This window comes from Rhinolophus ferrumequinum, chromosome 3 (assembly GCF_004115265.2).
Source record: "Rhinolophus ferrumequinum isolate MPI-CBG mRhiFer1 chromosome 3, mRhiFer1_v1.p, whole genome shotgun sequence".
In the NCBI taxonomy this organism is placed as follows: domain Eukaryota; kingdom Metazoa; phylum Chordata; class Mammalia; order Chiroptera; family Rhinolophidae; genus Rhinolophus; species Rhinolophus ferrumequinum.
In genome coordinates, this window is record NC_046286.1 from 16,486,554 (window position 1) to 16,504,319 (window position 17,766).

The 17,766-nt window shown below is 37.6% G+C and overlaps 1 pseudogene; it reads left to right on the forward strand.

Annotated features, from left to right (window-relative positions):
- Nucleotides 1–2,411: 2,411 nt before the first annotated feature.
- LOC117020523 (malate dehydrogenase, cytoplasmic-like) lies at nucleotides 2,412–3,507 on the forward strand (annotated as a pseudogene).
- The last annotated feature ends 14,259 nt before the right edge of the window (nucleotides 3,508–17,766 follow it).

Consider the following 17,766-nt stretch of genomic DNA (forward strand, 5'->3'; position numbering starts at 1 on the left):
TTTTTCCCAATACCCTGCAGTCAGGGAAGGGGGATAAGTAAGCTTGTTAGAATTGTGTATAAAATAAGAGTAAATAGATGCATGGATCTGATCAAATAGATTCTGTGATGCATACACCTACATCTATGTGTATGTACTTAGACACTTTTCTTGATTATTCTTATCTTTTATTTTTATTATTTATAGTACACATTGTTACATTATTACAGTCAGTATAAAGAATATAACTAGGAAACAAGAATAAGCAAAAAAAAAAATGTTTGCATGAACTGCACAGAGTTGAAAACATGTAGTGAACAGCAGTAACAATTTATATAAAATTTGTAAATGCAATCTATTGTTCAGATATTATTATGTAGAGGTCCCTGCAAAAGTTTAGTTTGCTGTTAAAATAAGTTTTGAGGGTTGATAGATTTTAAAAATTCTGTCATGTGTTATTATAGTATTTTTTTTCATTGCATGAAAGTGTCACCTGAGGGGCTCTCAAATTATGTCTGAATGAACATTTCAGTTGGTACTAAAATAACTATGTCTTAAAATATCATTTACTTCACTCACTTTTTTTTCCCTCTTTGAAAATCTCTGTGAAGGGAAGTATTTCTGCACTTTGCTCCCTGTAAATCTCCAGAGAGCCAATTCAATGAGAACTTAAATAAATTCCCTTCAAAATACACTCTGACACAGCTTTTTTTGCAAGTTTTTGTATCTGACATGCTTTATGTTTCATTTAATCACAACATTCAGGGTTTACACACTTTCCGGGGAACTGGACTAGAATACATAAATGCGCCCAGTAATACTGTAGCTGGTTTTGACTCTCCATCTTATTTACTGCATCATTTGGGAAGGAAGCACTGGGTCTCTGAATGATAAGTCAGGGTACTTGACAGAGTTGTATGGGCTTCAAGCAAAGAATAACTGCTTTTAATAACCTAACCTATGAGCATGCTTAATTGTTGATCAAGGATCAAAAATTTTTTGAACTTAGCTTTTAGAACTGTTTCCTTATTCATACTTACAAGGTAGACAGGACTGTTAGGCAAATACAGCCTCTCTCCTACACACACACACACACACACACACACACACACACACTCGTATAGATTTGGCATATAGTAGCTATTCAATAAACAGGAATTGTTGTTATCATCATTATTTTTAAACTATCATCTTAGTCATTGGGTGAAAATAATTTCTTTTTGATAGTAGTGATAAATTTCTCTACGAGGTACTATTTAATCTTTGTTCCTCTTGATGAGAAATTTGTCTTGTTCTCATTATTTTAGAGCCTATAGATCCTTACTGGTATTTTATAATGTGTGCAGCTAATTTCATGTTTAGCTGGTTTCATATTCTATCATGTTTGGCACATTTACCTAGAGGACATAGGCTGTCGTGTTGGGTCGTCATGGACAGCATCTTACACTATGGTTGGGGCACGTTGTGATGGCGAAGGCAAGGGTCTAATGCTCTTCCTATTTCTTGCTTTCCTGATGTTTTGTCATTGCTCACACACACTTACTCCTGAGGAATTCTTTGCTTTAGGAGAACTCTGTTTCATTATCTCTTCACATCAATATGGAAAATAAGTCAAGGACAAATATCGTTTCATATTACGGAAGTCAGTAGTTTCTTAATCATGGATGTGTGTTCATCAGAGTTACCAGAGGGATTTTAAAAAGCATAACAAGACTAGAATTAGAATCCTCAGTGGGGGCCAAACACATGCACTTTAACAAGCTTGATAAGTGATTCTAAGGTCCAATTAAAATTTTAAATCACTGATCTACAGCAGCAGAATTAAAAATATACATACTCCCACTGTTCAATGGATCAGCCACTGAGGCAAATTCCATTGGATATACAGTTCCATGGACTGATCTTTCTTTTGGGAAATATTTTAATGGCCATTGATGGGTCTATTGAGTGTTGTTTTGTTTTTATTTTACTGATTTTCATTTTTATCGTTATTATTTACTTCCTTCTGTTTACATTTGCTCTTTTATATTTTAGTTTCTTAAGATGGAATCTTGTATCATTGATTTGAAAACCTTCTTAAATTATGTGTTTATGTCCTTTTGATGAATTCATCCCTTTATCATTATAAAATGACCTACATTATTCCTTGGGAACAGGATTCCTTATGATTTTCCTTATGATTGATCCTTAAAATCAATTCCTTATGATTTTCTTTGCTCTGCAATTTAGTTTTTCTGATATTAATATAACCACAACAGTTTCCTTTTGATTAGTGTAAGCATGGTATATCTCTTTTTCTTCTTTTAATTTTTAACCTATTTATGTCACCATATTTAACGTGCATTTCTTAGAGTCGGTTCCATGGTAGAAGTGACCTGACTTGCCCAAGGCTCATTTTGCAGGGGCTAAAATTGTCCGTACGGTTTCGGATCATGTCTGAACCAATCAGAGTCCTTGTGACTGAAGCAGCTGGTCAAATTGCATATTCACTGCTGTACAGTATTGGAAATGGATCTGTCTTTGGTAAAGACCTGCCTGTAATTCTTGTGCTGTTGGATATCACTTCCATGATGGGTGTCCTGGATGGTGTCCTAATGGAACTGCAAGACGATATCCTTTCCCTCCTGAAAGATGTCATCACAACAAATAAAGAAGAGATTGCCTTCAAGGACCTGCAGGTGGCTATTCTTGTGGGCTCCATGCCAAGAAGGGATGGCATAGAGAGGAAAGATTTGCTCAGAGCAAATGTGAAAATCTTCAAATGTGAAATATGCCAAGAAATCAGTTAAAGTTATCATGGAGGGAAACCCAGCCAATACTGATGGCCTGGCTGCCTCCAAGTCGGCACTGTCTGTTCCCAAGGAGAACTTCAGTTGCTTGACATATTTGGATCACAACCGAGCTAAAGCTCAGATTGCTCTTAAACTTGGTGTGACTTCTGATGATGTGAAGAATGCCGCTATCTGGGGACACTATTCCTCATCTCAGTATCCAGGTAGCAACCATGGCAGGGGGAAACTGCAAGGAAAGGAAGTTGGTATTCCTGAAGCCCTGAAAGATGACACCTGGCTCAAGGGAGCATCAGCAGCATGGCACTGCTGTCATCAAGGCTTGAAAACTATCCAGTGCCATATCTGCTGCGAAAGCCATCTGTGACCACGTCAGAGACCTCTGGTTTAGAATCCAAGAGCGAGAGCTTGTAGCCACACACATCCTTTGTGTGTGACGTGTCTTTTTTTTCTGGCTGCTTTAAAAGTTTTCTCTTAATCTCTGGTTATAAGCATCAGAGGACACTACTTCTGGTGCCCATTTCTATGGTATTCCCGATGACCTGCTCTACTCGTTCCTGTTCTCATCAAGAGTAAGACATTGCAGGTTGTTGAAGGTCTCCCTATGAATGATTTCTCACCGGAGAATGTGGTTCTTACTGCAAAGGAGCTAACAGAAGAAAAAGAAACTGCTTTAGAAGCCTGACTAGACACTGTTACTAAATGCCTGAAAGCTGAAGAATCTAAATATCCTCTTTGACTCTAGTACCAAATAAGAACAATGCTGTACTTAAATCACTTGTGAAAAACAGCACATTTTAAAGATTGTGCGCTCCTTGGTACAGATTTGTGACAGTTTATCATCATGCTGTTAGTGTTGCATTTTAAATAAAATGTGAATTTGGACAATTAAGTTCGCGAACTCATCCTAGATAAAGTGCTCCATACCTCATTGCTGAATATCACTATGGGCACCTTCAAAGTATTCCCCTTGGGAAGCTATGCACCAATATCAATGCCTTATGCACCCTTCAAAGCTATTTTGGAACTCTTTTTCTGGAATGGCCATAAGAGCTGTATTTGTATTACCCTTGATGTCCTGAATGTCATCAAAATGTCTTCCTTCCAATATTTCCTTTATCTTTTGGTAGAGAAAGAAGTCATTGGGGGCCAGATCGGATGAGTAGGAAGGGTGTTCCAAAACAGTTAGTTGTTTACTGGCTAAAAACTCTCTCATGGACTGTGTTCTGTGAGCTGGTGCATTGTCGTGATGCAAGAGCCATGAATTGGTGAAAAGTTCAGGTCGTCTAACTTTTTCATGCAGCCTTTTCAGCACTTCCAAATAGTAAACTTGGTTAACTGCTTTGTCCAGTTGGTACAAATTCATAATGAATAATCCCTCTGATATAGGAAACGGTTAGCAACATCGTTGCAACAAGTTGGCAAACTTAATTGTCCAACCTCTCGTACATCATATATTCAACTGAAACAAAAAAAGAACATTTCTTCTAGGCAGCATATAGGTAGCTCTTACTTTATTCTCTAATGAGACAATATCTGACTTATAATTTTGATGTTTGGACCATTTACATTTAATGTGGTTATTGATATGGTTAAGTTTATATCTCTCATCCCGCTATTTGTTTTCTACCTGTCCCATCTGTGATGGTGAATTTTATGTGTCTACTTGACTAGGCCATGGGGTGCCAGGTGTTTTGTTAAACATTATTCTGAGTGTGTGTCTGAGGGTGTTTGTGGAAAAGATTAACATTTGAATCTGTAGACGGAGTAAAGCCAATTACCCCTCCTAACGTGGGCAGGCTGCATCCGATTAAAGGCCTAAGGAGAACAAAAAGACCGTGTTCCAGGAGAGGGAGGCTGCTTGTCTTCAAGCTGGGACTCAGTCTTCTCCTGCCTTTGGACTTGGACTGAAACTTTTACCATTGGTTCTCCTGATTCTTAGGCCTTCAGACTCACACTGGAACTATACCATCTACTCCTCCGCTTCTCTAGTTTGCCTTATTGCAGATCTTGGGACTTCTTAGCATCCATAATCATGTGAGTCAACTTCTTATAATAAATCTCTCTCTCTCTCCACACACACACACACACACACACACACACACACACACACACACACAAATACTCACACACACACACTCACACACTTTTGATTCTGTTTCTCTGGAAAACTGACTAATACACTAACTAATACATTATCTAATCTTTTTTTCTCCTTTCTCTTTTACCTTTATGATACCATCTTATTTCCTTAATTGGCTTATTAGCTACAATGCTTTGTTTGGTTACTTTAGTGCTTGCTTTTAGGAATTCCTATATGCATCTTTAACTATTTGATTGAAGTCTATCTTCAAGTGGTACTTCACATGTAGCATAAAAACTTTACACTATTATACTTCTATTTTTTCACTCCTGTTTTTTGTGGTATTTTCATTTGCTTTGCTTTTACATATGCTATACATCTCATATGACAATTCTATTATTTTTGCTTAAACAATTACATTTCCAAGAGATTTAAGTAATGAGATGAAAAGCTGACATATTTACCCACGTAATTATATTTCTATTGCTTTTCATTTCTTTGTGTAGATCCATATTTCAATCTGGCATCATTTTCCTTTTGCCTTAAAGAATTCCTTGAACGTTTCTTACAACGTGGGTGTGCTGATGGTGAATTCTTTCAGCTTTTGTATGTTTTAAAATGTCTGTATTTGTCTTTGCTTTTAAAATACATAGTCTCTGGCTATAGAATTCTAGGTAAATATCCACACCCCCTGGCCCTATTTACTACTTTGAACACTCTGTTCCACGACTTTTTCTCTTGCATTATTTCTAGTAAGAAATGTCCTATCATCCTATCTTTGTTCCTTTGTGTGTGATGTATCTTTTTTTTCTGGCTGCTTTTAAATGTTTCTCTTAATCTCTGTTTTTAAGCAAATCAATTATGATGTGCCTTGATACAGTTTTTCTTCATGTGTCTTATACTTGGAATTTGTTCAACTTTTTGGATTGTGCATTTAAAGTTTTAGTCAAATTTGGAAAAAGTTCAGTTATTATTTCTTTGAATATTTTTCTGCTAAAGCTCCATCACACACATATTAGGCCATTTGAAGTTATCCTATAGCCCAGATTCGCTTCTAATTTTTAAAATTTCTGTTTTCTCTGTGTGTTGTATTTTTTGAGTTTCTATTGCTGTTTTCTTCAAGTTCATGAGTTTTCTGATCTAGTTTGTCTACTGCTATTACTTCCATCCAGAGTATTTTTTTAAATCTCAGACATTTTAGTTTTCATTTTTATAGGTTTGATTAGGGACACTTTTATATTTTATATTTTCCATGTCTCTAGTTAACTTTTGAACATATATATGCAATACAGTCATAATCATTGTTTTTATGTCCTAGTCTGTGAATTCTAATATCTGTGTAAGCTCTGGATCAGTTTTGAATCGTTGATTTATCTCATCATTAGAGGTTGAATTTTCCTGCCTTTTTATGGCCCAACTCCATCTCTTCAACTCAGGGAATCTGGATTCTTTTTTTTTTTTATTTAAATTTATTGGGGTGACAATTGTTATTAAAATTACATAGATTTCAGGTGTGCAATTCTATATCACATCATCTATAAATTACATTGTGTGTTCACCACCCAGAGTCAGTTCTCCTTCCATCACCGTATATTTGATCCCCCGGAATCTGGATTCTTTCTCTCTGAGTCACACCTGGAAACTCTCTCAAGGCAGAAAGCTGGGCAATTATGCACAGGGGGACAGGGGACACACTGTAAAGGTATCTTTGGAGCAGAGTATGAGGGAAGTGAGAGGGAAGTCCTTGAAGATATCTGAAATATGAACTTTCCAGCCAGAGAAAGGAGCAAGGCCCCGAAGAGGAAATAAGAAAAATTAAAAGATCGGTAGCTATAACAAAACGTAAATGTTGCACTCATTTATTTATCAAGTAATTTGGTATGGGATAGGGATATTCGAAATAATTTTTGTACATCCCTTAAAATGATTAAGATAAATTCAGTTTTGTTCCCAACTAAGATGGAAGCAATCCTTTGAAATTACAGATCCATGGAGCTGAATATTGGCTAATATTCTGGAAAAAAAGCTATTAGATATATTAGTCATTGTAGCTTAAGTGACAAGGTAGATGATTTCAGTTTAGTTGATGCATAGTTTTTTTTTTCCTTCCTTCCTGTATGTAAGGAACATTCACTGAGATAGATTTTTACAATGATTGCTTTCCTTATGTAAAAGGAGAAACAATTCTGCATCTTCCTTGATGCCCAAGTTTATATGTGAAATCCCAGGGAGCAGCATTAACTCACAGCCATCTGCATGAGTATTATTGGTGGAAGACCAAAATGACAGACAAAGGAGATTAAGGAAAAATAAATGGAGAAGGAAATCTTCATTTATCAAAATCTGGAGCCCAAGGCTTAACAAATAGCTTAGAAGTTAAAGTTATATTGAAGGATCAGAAAAATAGCACCGTGACTAATAATCTGAAGCATTTAGAGGCAAGAGTGGTGACATAAAAATAAATTCAAATTCTTACTCTTTTCTTTTTTTCATGAGGGAGCGAGTCAACTCTGTCAAGTCTCGCTGCACAGGATCTCTGCAACCTCCTTCGGATTCCTTGCCTCCGGGTTCTAATGCTAATATGGAACTCTGCTTCTTCCTCCTTCTCATTAATCAATTCATTTAACAAATATTTACTGAGTGCCTGCTGAGTACACTTCAGATACTCTGCTTGGTCCTGGATACATCATTGGTGACCAAGAGACATAGGTTTTGTTCTCATAAGTTTTTCTGTCAGGCAAAAGGACACAAATTAAAAAGGTAGTTGCCAGTTTTACAAAGGAGAAGTTCAAGGTTGTTTGGGAGTATGTAACAGGGGAACACAGTTCAGTGGACCAGGTGCTGGGAACTACTATTGCCCTGGTGGCGGCATTACTGAGATCCTTTTGGCTGAGACCCTAAGATGTGTGAGATGAGCGGTGTACAGGTTCTTGTCTTGGGTTGGATACCAGGGGACCCAGCAGAGATTAGGCGCTGGATCTGGTAAAAGGACCCTTGTCCTGGGCTTGGTTCTTTTACCAACCTGAGTATCCTTACCGAGCACATCTCACTTCCCTTGGCTTTTGAGTTTGAGTTGTTTGCCCATCTGTAAAATAGGGATTTACTGACACAGATTTGGGAAACATTTAAATCCTATTAATGGTTATTGGATAGGTACTTATCCCAATTGTAATTAAATACAGTTTTTGTAGTGACCTTGCATCTCTGTTAAAATGGGAACTATGAAAGCAGGAGTAAACTTTGCCTGTCTTTTTCCTGTTGTATTCCCAATTCATACTGGGTTTCCTAGCTCATAGTGGACAAACTGACACTCATTGTTTTCTCTTAAATTGCTAATATTACCTCTATTGTTTAATGGACACTATTATATTGCATAGAAGATGCCAACATCTTTCAAACTACGGGTGTCTTCCCCCTTGGAATTCCAACATTTGAGCCTCTTGTTGGACAATTAACTCTTACTTTCTGTGGCTTTTCATTATCTTTTCATATAGATTCTAAATGCAACTAATCCTGGAACTTGGGTCTTCTGAATCCACAGTCAGAGATATCATTTTATGGCAAGCATGAATATATATACAAAACGATGGTTTGGCATGAGTAGAACATCCCATACAAATTGAGGAAGTCAGTGTTCTTGGTAATGTTTCCTCCCTCCCCCATTCGATCATCTTTTCATTACTTGTCTCATTCCAGCACTTTTTTTGAACAGATATAATGATTTCTAGGTTTTAAAAAATAAATCACACACTTCCAAGGAAGACAAATTTGTTCTCCAAATGCAAGCTTTTGAAAATAAGGTATTTTTTCTTCAGCTAGAAGTTAGATAGGTGAATAAGAGATGAATTGAGGCATAATTGATGGTGAGAATCTTTTCAAAGACAGGATCGTATTGATAGCCAAGCTATGGAAACAATCTAAGCGTCCATCAGGGAATGAATGGATAAAGAAGATGTGAAGTACTATATATATGTGTGTGTGTGTGTGTGTGTGTGTGTGTGTGTATATGAATATATTATTGTTCAGACATGAAAACAAAGAAAATCCTTTTTTTGTGACAACATAGGTGGACCTTGAGGGCACTATGCTAAGTGAAATAAGCCAGACAAAGACAAAAACTGCATGGTATCACTTATATATGGAATATATAAAGAATATATAAGGAATATATAAGGATATATATGGAATATATATATATATCAAAATCATAGAAACGGAGAGTCCAAAAGTGGTTGCCAGGGCTTGGGGTTAGGAGAAATAGGGAGAGGTTGGTAAAAGGGTACAAGTTTTCAGCTACAAGATGAATAAGCTCTGAGGATCTAATGTATAACATGGTGATTATGGTTGGTAACACTGTATTGTTTAATGGAATTTTCCTAAGAGAGTAGAACTTAAATGTTCTCACACACACAAAAAATAAATATGGGAGGTGATGGATGTGTTAATTACCCAATGGAAGGGAATCCTTTCACAATGTATTTGTATATCAAATCACCATGATGTTTACTTTATCTTACAATTTCATATATCAGTTATATTTCAATAAAGCTGAAATTTTAAAACTGGGATCATATGATTGGAAAAGCACAATTATTCTGCTTTATAAAGATATTTAAAACTGAAATTATATTAGAAAACTTCAGAATATTTCTTTTGTGGGGGCTGGTCTGAAATAATCTTGTTATCTATTAGGAGGCTTGCCTAAAAGGATTGTGTTTATTGATGCATTACATTTTTTTTCTCTAAAATAAATATAATTTTCCACTTTTCTCCATGAAAACTTATTTGAAGCAGTGTTAGTTGTGGATTAAGGGTTTGTTCATTGAATTAGTCAATAAGCATTTAATAAGATTCTATGAGGAGCTAAGTAGTATAACCGTGTGCGAACTACTCAATTTCTCTGAATCTCAGTATTCTTATCAACACCACCATGATAATAACAATAACAGACCTCATAGAATGATTGTTGTGGAGTTGGAAAGGAACAATGCATGTGAGACACCAATCAGCACAGCACCAGTTATGGTACGGGAAGCGGACCTGTTCAATGCTAGATATTATATCCTGTGGATGCTTCATGCCAAAGAACAAAAACCTCATTTTCAACCATGACAAATCTTTAGGGCTGTAAACCAGGTCAAGACGATGTGTTAATTTTTATGTTTTAAAAATTATTTGTGAGCTTTTCTTTTTCTCTTTTAGTAGTCTTTCTCAAACATGTATACTGGGTAATTGAAGAGAGCATGTTTTGATTAAAAAAAAAAATAGCCAAGCAATAAAGAGGACAAACAATTAGTAAAAGCTTTAGGATTTAATTCTTGATTATTTACAGATTAATCTGAGACTTTTAAATTTGAAAAGTAAAAAGCAAGTATATGGTGTCGTAAAGTATAGACAGCAAACAGTACTATTCTCGTTCCTGATCAATTATAAGAGCCAAGTAACTGCTGCTAGGTTTTTAATCACCAATAAATTAAGCTTCCCAAAATTGCATCTCTCCTCATAATTCAATAAGATGAGATTATTTTTTCCAACGATATGATTGGTCCTTTCTACAGAGGGGCGGAGAGAACAGGACAGTCTAGAAAATGAATACCTTTCACTTGATAATGTTTAAAATCAGTTGAAGTACAGAGTAACTAGAGTGTTGCTTTGGAAAGCACCAACAAGAAGGCTTTGCAAGATCTCAGCAAATCCAGCCTGAGAAGCCCTGGGAAAGAAACTGCTTTTTGGCAGGTCCTTAAATTGGTGAGTTTTAACAAGGGGATAAAAATAAAAGACAACAAATTCTAAGATTTACTTTCTGAAAAATAGGACTTTGAATTGCATGGTCAAAAGGAATTACGACGATAGCCAAGGATGATTCATGGGGCAGAGACAATGGTTCTTAATTCACTTTCAGGGGGTCCTCCCTCTTTTTTGTGGTCGTAAGAACTAGAAGTAAGTTAGAGCTGGTCTGTTAGAATCTTCATTCTGAATACCACTGTGTAATTGATGACGTTAATTGGATTTATTTCTCCTGTTGAGTTTAGGCCAAAACCTATCAACTAATGCTTATCAACTTATGCTTGAAAAGCATCTCAGAAACAGAATTTTAGGTCAGGAGTAAGGCAAGGGAGGAACCCAGGAGTAGAATAATGAGTCTGTACAATTGCAGTTTCTGATCTGCCTGAAGTACTCTGAGTTTCTTGCCAAAGTAACTGTGTTTCTAGTTTATTTGTTCCTCCCATTTTTTTTTTTAATCCTTGTGAGGTATGGTTCATTTCTTTTTTGAGAAAGAATGAATAGGCTCAATTGCTGAAAATTCTGCATGTTTTTCATGTTGACCATTATTATTACTGAGGACAGCTCCATAACTATAAATCACAGCTACCATGATGTGTAGAGATGTATGAGCTCAGAGTTGGAGTATTTTGAATTTGAGAAGTAAATAGGGGATTTCTGACCACTTTTTCAGTTATTTTGTTTTCTTAAGTTTCTTCGTACAGTAGAATTTGAGGGTTGGAGGAGGAAATAAAACATCCACAGTAAGGGTCCCGATCAAAGCTGTTTCTGACTTGTGAAGGATTTGCAGATCCGGTGCTCTGTAAGGTTGTCGATGGGAATCCTGAGGTTCCAGTTTCATCTCTGGAGTTTACAGTTTCCCGGATGTTCTTGGGACAATCTCTAGGCCAGGTGCTACCTTGACTACCTGCAGAGGTTTGGGCTATTTGAGTGCTTCCTTAGGAAGGGCTCTGGGGTGTATGGGAGGTCCCCTGGGAGGGGAAGAGAAGAATGAACCCCAGGCAAGAGCTGGGCAACATAGTCTGGTAGTTGAGTTAGAGATGCCTCGTGTTGAGGGCTGGCAATTAAAGTTGTAATTATCATATGGAATTTGTACCCTTTGCCTGGGGGAACTGAGTTGGAATGTGGGATAAATTAATTTGAAAGCTATTATTCAGAAGTTCAAAGGAGGAGTGATGGTTAAAATAGGACTTATGTGACAGTTGACACTTTTTAAACATAAATGTTAACAATTTAAGACAATATTAAAGCAGACCTGTGTTGCTCACAAGTCTCCCATTACCTTAGATATGTCAATTTGCTTCAAGCTGAACTGCTTGGGAATAAATTGACATAGAGGTTATTATTCTCAAACGACAACACTGACACTTTTTTACACGGCTTAGAAGATATTGAGTTGAATCGATTGCTCTCTTGCTGGCGTGGCTCTGTAGAGAAAAATGGTCTTCTTTCCTTCCTTTTCTCCTCCTTCGCTTTTTCTTCCCTTTCCTCCCTCCCTTCCTTCCTATGCTTCCTGCCATATTTCTAGTGGGTTGAAGAGACTATGACTATTTTCTTTTCTTTTCTAGCATCACATTGAACTATGGCAGAAAAACATGAAGAGTGTATGTGCATTTCTGTTTGACAGCCAACCTCAGCTGACTACTAGTTTGCTTTGTGGCTGTGAAATTTCCCCCGTAGAGAAGGCAAGACTCTCATTAGCACTAATAGATAAAGCTCAGTTCTCTGGCGACTTGCATTGGGGCTGTTTCAGCTCCCAAATGATTTGTTTTATTTTTTGATTGCTACTTTGTTGAAGTGCTTACAGGTTCCCTTTGAATGTATATATAAAAATATTAGTATTATATTTTTATATATTCCAAAATGATCCAAATCTTTTCACTAGAATACAGATTTGACCTACAACCATTAGTATGGGTATTATTACTGCTTGATTCACATTAAGCACCTGTAATTGTTGACACAGAAAGAAAAAAGTCATTATGAAGAGCAGGCTTATGCTTATTGAAGTTACAGAATACTCAATGAGCAGGAAGAGACTCAATTACTGGGGAAAAAATACCCAGGGTCACCTGGGCCTTCAACCTGTGGCTGACACACATCTGAGTCCCAGGAATGAGCTTCTTTCTACCTGTGTGGTGAGATGTTCAGGGGAATGAGTCCTTTGCAGAAAAATCTTCTGTCTCAGCTTCTGCGAGGCACCCCATTAATGGCAAAGCCCCAAGGGAAGAAATTCAGGGAGTTAGTAGGGCCCTGCCACGTAATCTGTGGTCACAAAATATTTATATGAATGAATGGGTGAAAAATTTCACTAATATTATAAATAATCTGTAACAAGTCTTTTATTAAAAAATATAGACAATAAATATTATAAAGTAACATACCAATGTTCCACAATTAGAAAATGGAAATGTCAAGTGCCCTCTCCAAAAAGAGTAAAGAAAAAAAATTACTTCTAACGTCACTATGCATATCTATGCTATCACTCTTCATAATTAAAAAATGTTAACCCTTCAACATATATTGTTTGATATAGTTCCCTATACTTTTGTTCCTCTTAAAAAATGTTTCATAAGTCTGATAATTAACTTTTTTTCCTCCACCAGATATATTGTGACTATTCTACTATGACAACAAAATGTATCCACTCCATTTTTTAAGAGAACACTTTGATAGGAAAGGAATGAAGGGATAGCATGAGACGCTGTGGTGCTCAAATGGGGAAGGCAGAGCAGGAAGCTAAAGAGGAGAGAGAGACTAGAACAAAGGAACCAAAGAAAACTCACTTCCTGGTGTTTAACAAAGTCGATTCTGGACCCAAGCCTGCTGATCTGCAAGGTTGAGGTGCAAGGAAGTTTTGTCCTGAGTTTTTGGCCCCTCACCATAAAACACTAGCTTAAGCCAGTGGCCCAAATTTCTGAAGTTGATGTCAAAATGAACTTAACTACAGACCGTTTCTCCTGCAGGCTTATTGTGAGTAATCCTTGAAGACTGCAGTAAAAATGGGCAAACACCTTCTGACAAAGACCTATATAAACCATCCCTAGGACTCACACATTTTTAAAAAACCATCTTGCTTACATTTTATCAGGCTTCACACTAAGAAATTTTACCCCAAAAGTTGAATATTCCAATTCTTGCTGCTTATCTTTCTTCCGCATCCTCTCCCTAGCTCTTAGATGCTTCTTTGTGAACATTCTGGACATTTCATGATCTTCCATATTCTTTCAAGGTTACCCATGTGTTATGTTGTTTCCAGCTCCCTCCTCTGTGTCATAAGCTGTATCACACCTATTTTCAACTCTCCTGGCTGCTTCCAGGTACCAAGTAACTAATATCATGAACTACTTTATGTTCAAGTTTTCATGATTCGCATCTTATGTTCTCAGATGATATATACCTAGAAATAAATTTTAAGGTGGCAATGCCTTAAGGTAAAAAAATGTAACAGTTTCAGAGGCCAGAGCAGGCCAGTCTGGAAGCTCATTTTGGGCAGAACGCTTTCAGACACTTTGTATAAGTAGCTATTTCAAGTGCCCATGCTTTTGAGGCTCGGACCTTAAACCAATGAAAGTGTAACAGGTCAAAGGGAAAAAGTGTTGCCTCACATTTTTGGCAGCTAATTCTAAGACTGGATCAAGTCGAACAGCATTAGACTGTCATCCCTGATACTAATTTATGATATTTATTTCCTATTAGGAGGTGACACTTTGCCATTCTGTTTTCCATAGCTGCTAAATAGCCATTTTCTAAGGCCATTAAGTTTGGACATGTGAGAACTTGGGTCTGGCTATGCCTCATTACCCCTCAATTTTTATTATGGAATCACAGAGAATTTTTTTTCAGGTTAATCCTAGTAACTCAAAAATATTTATAACTTTTGTATGTGAGGAGGAGTGGGGATGTTTTCAGATTTTTCTGTAATAAGCTGTTATGAGGATAGTCTTAAGAAGTATTATTTATGGTCAAAAGGACCATTCATTAGCCCATGTGAGGGCAGTAGAGTATATTTTCTTCCTTAAAGGATTATGCTACTGTGAACAATCACATATAATTTACTCCAAGAGGTTCACTTTATGTCTTTGCATAGACTCATAAATTCAGGAGGGATCTTGAGAAGTCATTCATTTTGTTCTTCACTTTTAGACAGGATGCTTCTCTTGCAACCCCCTTGACCCTTCTCTGAAACATTAGATTCTTCAAAGAAGTACTTCCCGTTGTATGCAGTGTTTCCCCAGCAACCCCAAAATTCTTTATTTTCGATTTAAAGTGAAGTTCCTCAGATGCAATATAATTTTAGAATTCCCATTTCCAAATGCGTCATTTCAATTCTTGATTCTTTAACGCAGTTTTACTCTAGCCGCGTTTCCCCACTGACCCTCTTGGAAAATGATCCTTTTGCAGCTATCACAGTCTCTGGAAGTTGTCCCAAACCATGGCATCGAAGTAACAACTAGGACACCATCAACAACCAACACACAAAAGGGCAAAACTAAGTGGACAGGTGATTCAGAGGCGCTGGCTGAGAACAACTGGTTTTGATTTAGGATGCTGTCCCAGGTTGCCGGGCGATGTGGTGATGAGTCTCGGGAGCACCAGGAGAGAGAGACTGGGACACTATGTGCCCTAGGCAGTCTGCAGGCACAGGAGGGAAGACAATAACCAAGCAACCTGATTTTATTTACACAGGTTGCTCAGGCCCATTCAATCCAGAAAAAGGAATTCTCTAAAACTGATCTCTGAGCAAATAGAATCATGACTACTACCTGTTGCCTTCATTATTGTATGTAGACCAGTTAATGCTGTTCTGGTCACATTGCTCCTTCCTGCTTTTATCCTTGTCTGATGATGAAGGACAATGATAATGACCCATCACCGATGCTCTTTCTTTATGCATCAGTACCGTGTTTCCCCGAAAATAAGACCTAGCCAGACCGTGTGCTCTAATGTGTCTTTTGGAGGAAAAATTAATACGAGACCCGGTATCATATTTTATTACCCAGTCTTATATTAAAATATATTGAAATTTTTGTTCCGAAAGATATTAGAGCTGATGGTCTGGCTAGGTCTTATTTTCGGGGAAACACGGTACCTTCCCCTTTTCCTTGAAGACTAACAGTTATTCCATGCATATGAAGGTAAATAAGAGGAAGGATTAAGTGAAGGAAGCATGATTAAGGACTCCTCTCAGTATCTTAGGGAGAAGAAAGAAAAGGGGCTCCTTTCTCAAGTCGCTATTGAAGGAGCCATTTCTATCTTCTGAAGAATGTGGACTTTGGACAGGGTCCTGAAGGTCCAGTGGAATATGAATAGACTAGAAAGAAAGGGAACAGACACTATATATATGCAGGGGGAACAACACGTGAAAAGTGTGGAGTTGAAAATGAGCCTGTGATGTATGAAAAAAGAGTCCCCAGATGGCCAACATAGTTAGAGTTCTCTACTTCCTTCTCTAATATTGCCTCAGGAAATTGCTAAGTTGTGTGTTTGAAAAGATTTGGAAGCCTCTACCCTCAAATATTGTATTGCCAAAATTGAATAAAAGCCTAACGTTTGATAAGTGGATCCCGAAAAAACAAAAAAAGAAAGCCCATAGATGATGTGAAGAGCAACTCTCCTGTCAGGCACGCTAGGCCCTGCAGAGCAAATCCCATTTCACTAGGCCACTTCTCACCAGCATAGACTCTGTGCCAGTGAAGCCAGTCTTCTACCCTTTACATGCTTTACCTTCATTTTTGCCTCCAAATATTTGCTCATGTCATTCCCCTACTGAAAATACCCTTCACAAGGCTCACTATTAAAGCCCCTCAAAACTCAGCTGGAGTTTTGCAGCATAGTTACCCATACCAACACATGGAGTTTTACGCTGTGTAAGGCCTCGGTGACCTCCAGAAATAGAAAGAACAATTTTTGCTATTAAGACACAATATACACACAGGCAATGTAGTGAACTTCTCAGATCATAAGTATTTGTTATTTATACAACATAATTATTTCCTTGCTTTAAAAAAATTTTTGTTTAATGCCAAATAAGGCAGCATTTTATTGTTTCACATTCTTGTATTACTGTTTTCTGATCTTGTATTACTGTTTTCTGATGGCTGCATTTTTTTTCTATCCAAAATGATAGTTACAATCCTGGAGTTTAGGTAACATGATATACAGCTCGTATCTTACCTCATAGCACTGGGTTAATAGTAGATGTTGAATAAACACTCCAATTGTTACACACGCATCCATTTATTTAGCATAAAACCCTGAGAAAATCTGTCATAAAGAGTTATGTCTTCATGGATGAGAAAATTTGGAAAAAGTAAGTGTCCCAGCACATAATAATTAGAAAGGGCTTCTCATGGGCAATGTACTTTCAAATCCAATATCCCATTGTTTCCAAAGCAAGCATAAGCAGTGGGTAAAAACTATAATGCCCCATTTTATAGATGAAGTCAGAGTGGTTCAGAGAGTTGAAATAATCTGCTCCAGATCAGAGAGTGAGTTGATCAGGGCTGGATTCAAACGCTCATCCTGTGATTCTGAATCTATAGTGGAGAACAGGACTGGGCAGCCAGTGGGTAGGGGTAATCTGTGGGGAGGAGAGAATATACCAGAAGAAGAGACAACCCAATGGGAATTAGGAGTTCGGAAGATACACTTGGACTTGAGTCAGGGCTTAGATGGGGCAGGGTTGGCAGCCAGCGGTTTCTCCTTCTAGAAGCTTCACTTCCTACCGCTCCTGGGAAGGAAGATTTTGAATGAGCACTAACCACGTGACTGTCCTCCAGCTGTGTGTGGAAGTGGACAGCAGCTTCAGCCAACTGCGCAACAAGAGGGTCACGGGTGGGTGGAGAAGTCCTGTTTCAGCTGTAAGTTGGCAGTTAGCAAGGGGTTAAATATGTGTCTTTTGGAGATGTTGATTGCCATTCTTAGACATCACATCTGCTGATCAGTTAGTCTGTCAGCCACTGTGGGGCACACAGCTCGAAGTACCACCTGCAGGCTGACCAGCTCGGCCCCAAGTCACTTCCGAGAGGGCTGAGCAGTGACATCTATTGGTTCCATTAGAAATAAGCAAGTTCAAAAACAGTTGGGGCAGCCACATTAGTATTTCTCCCCCTTTCCAAACAAATAATA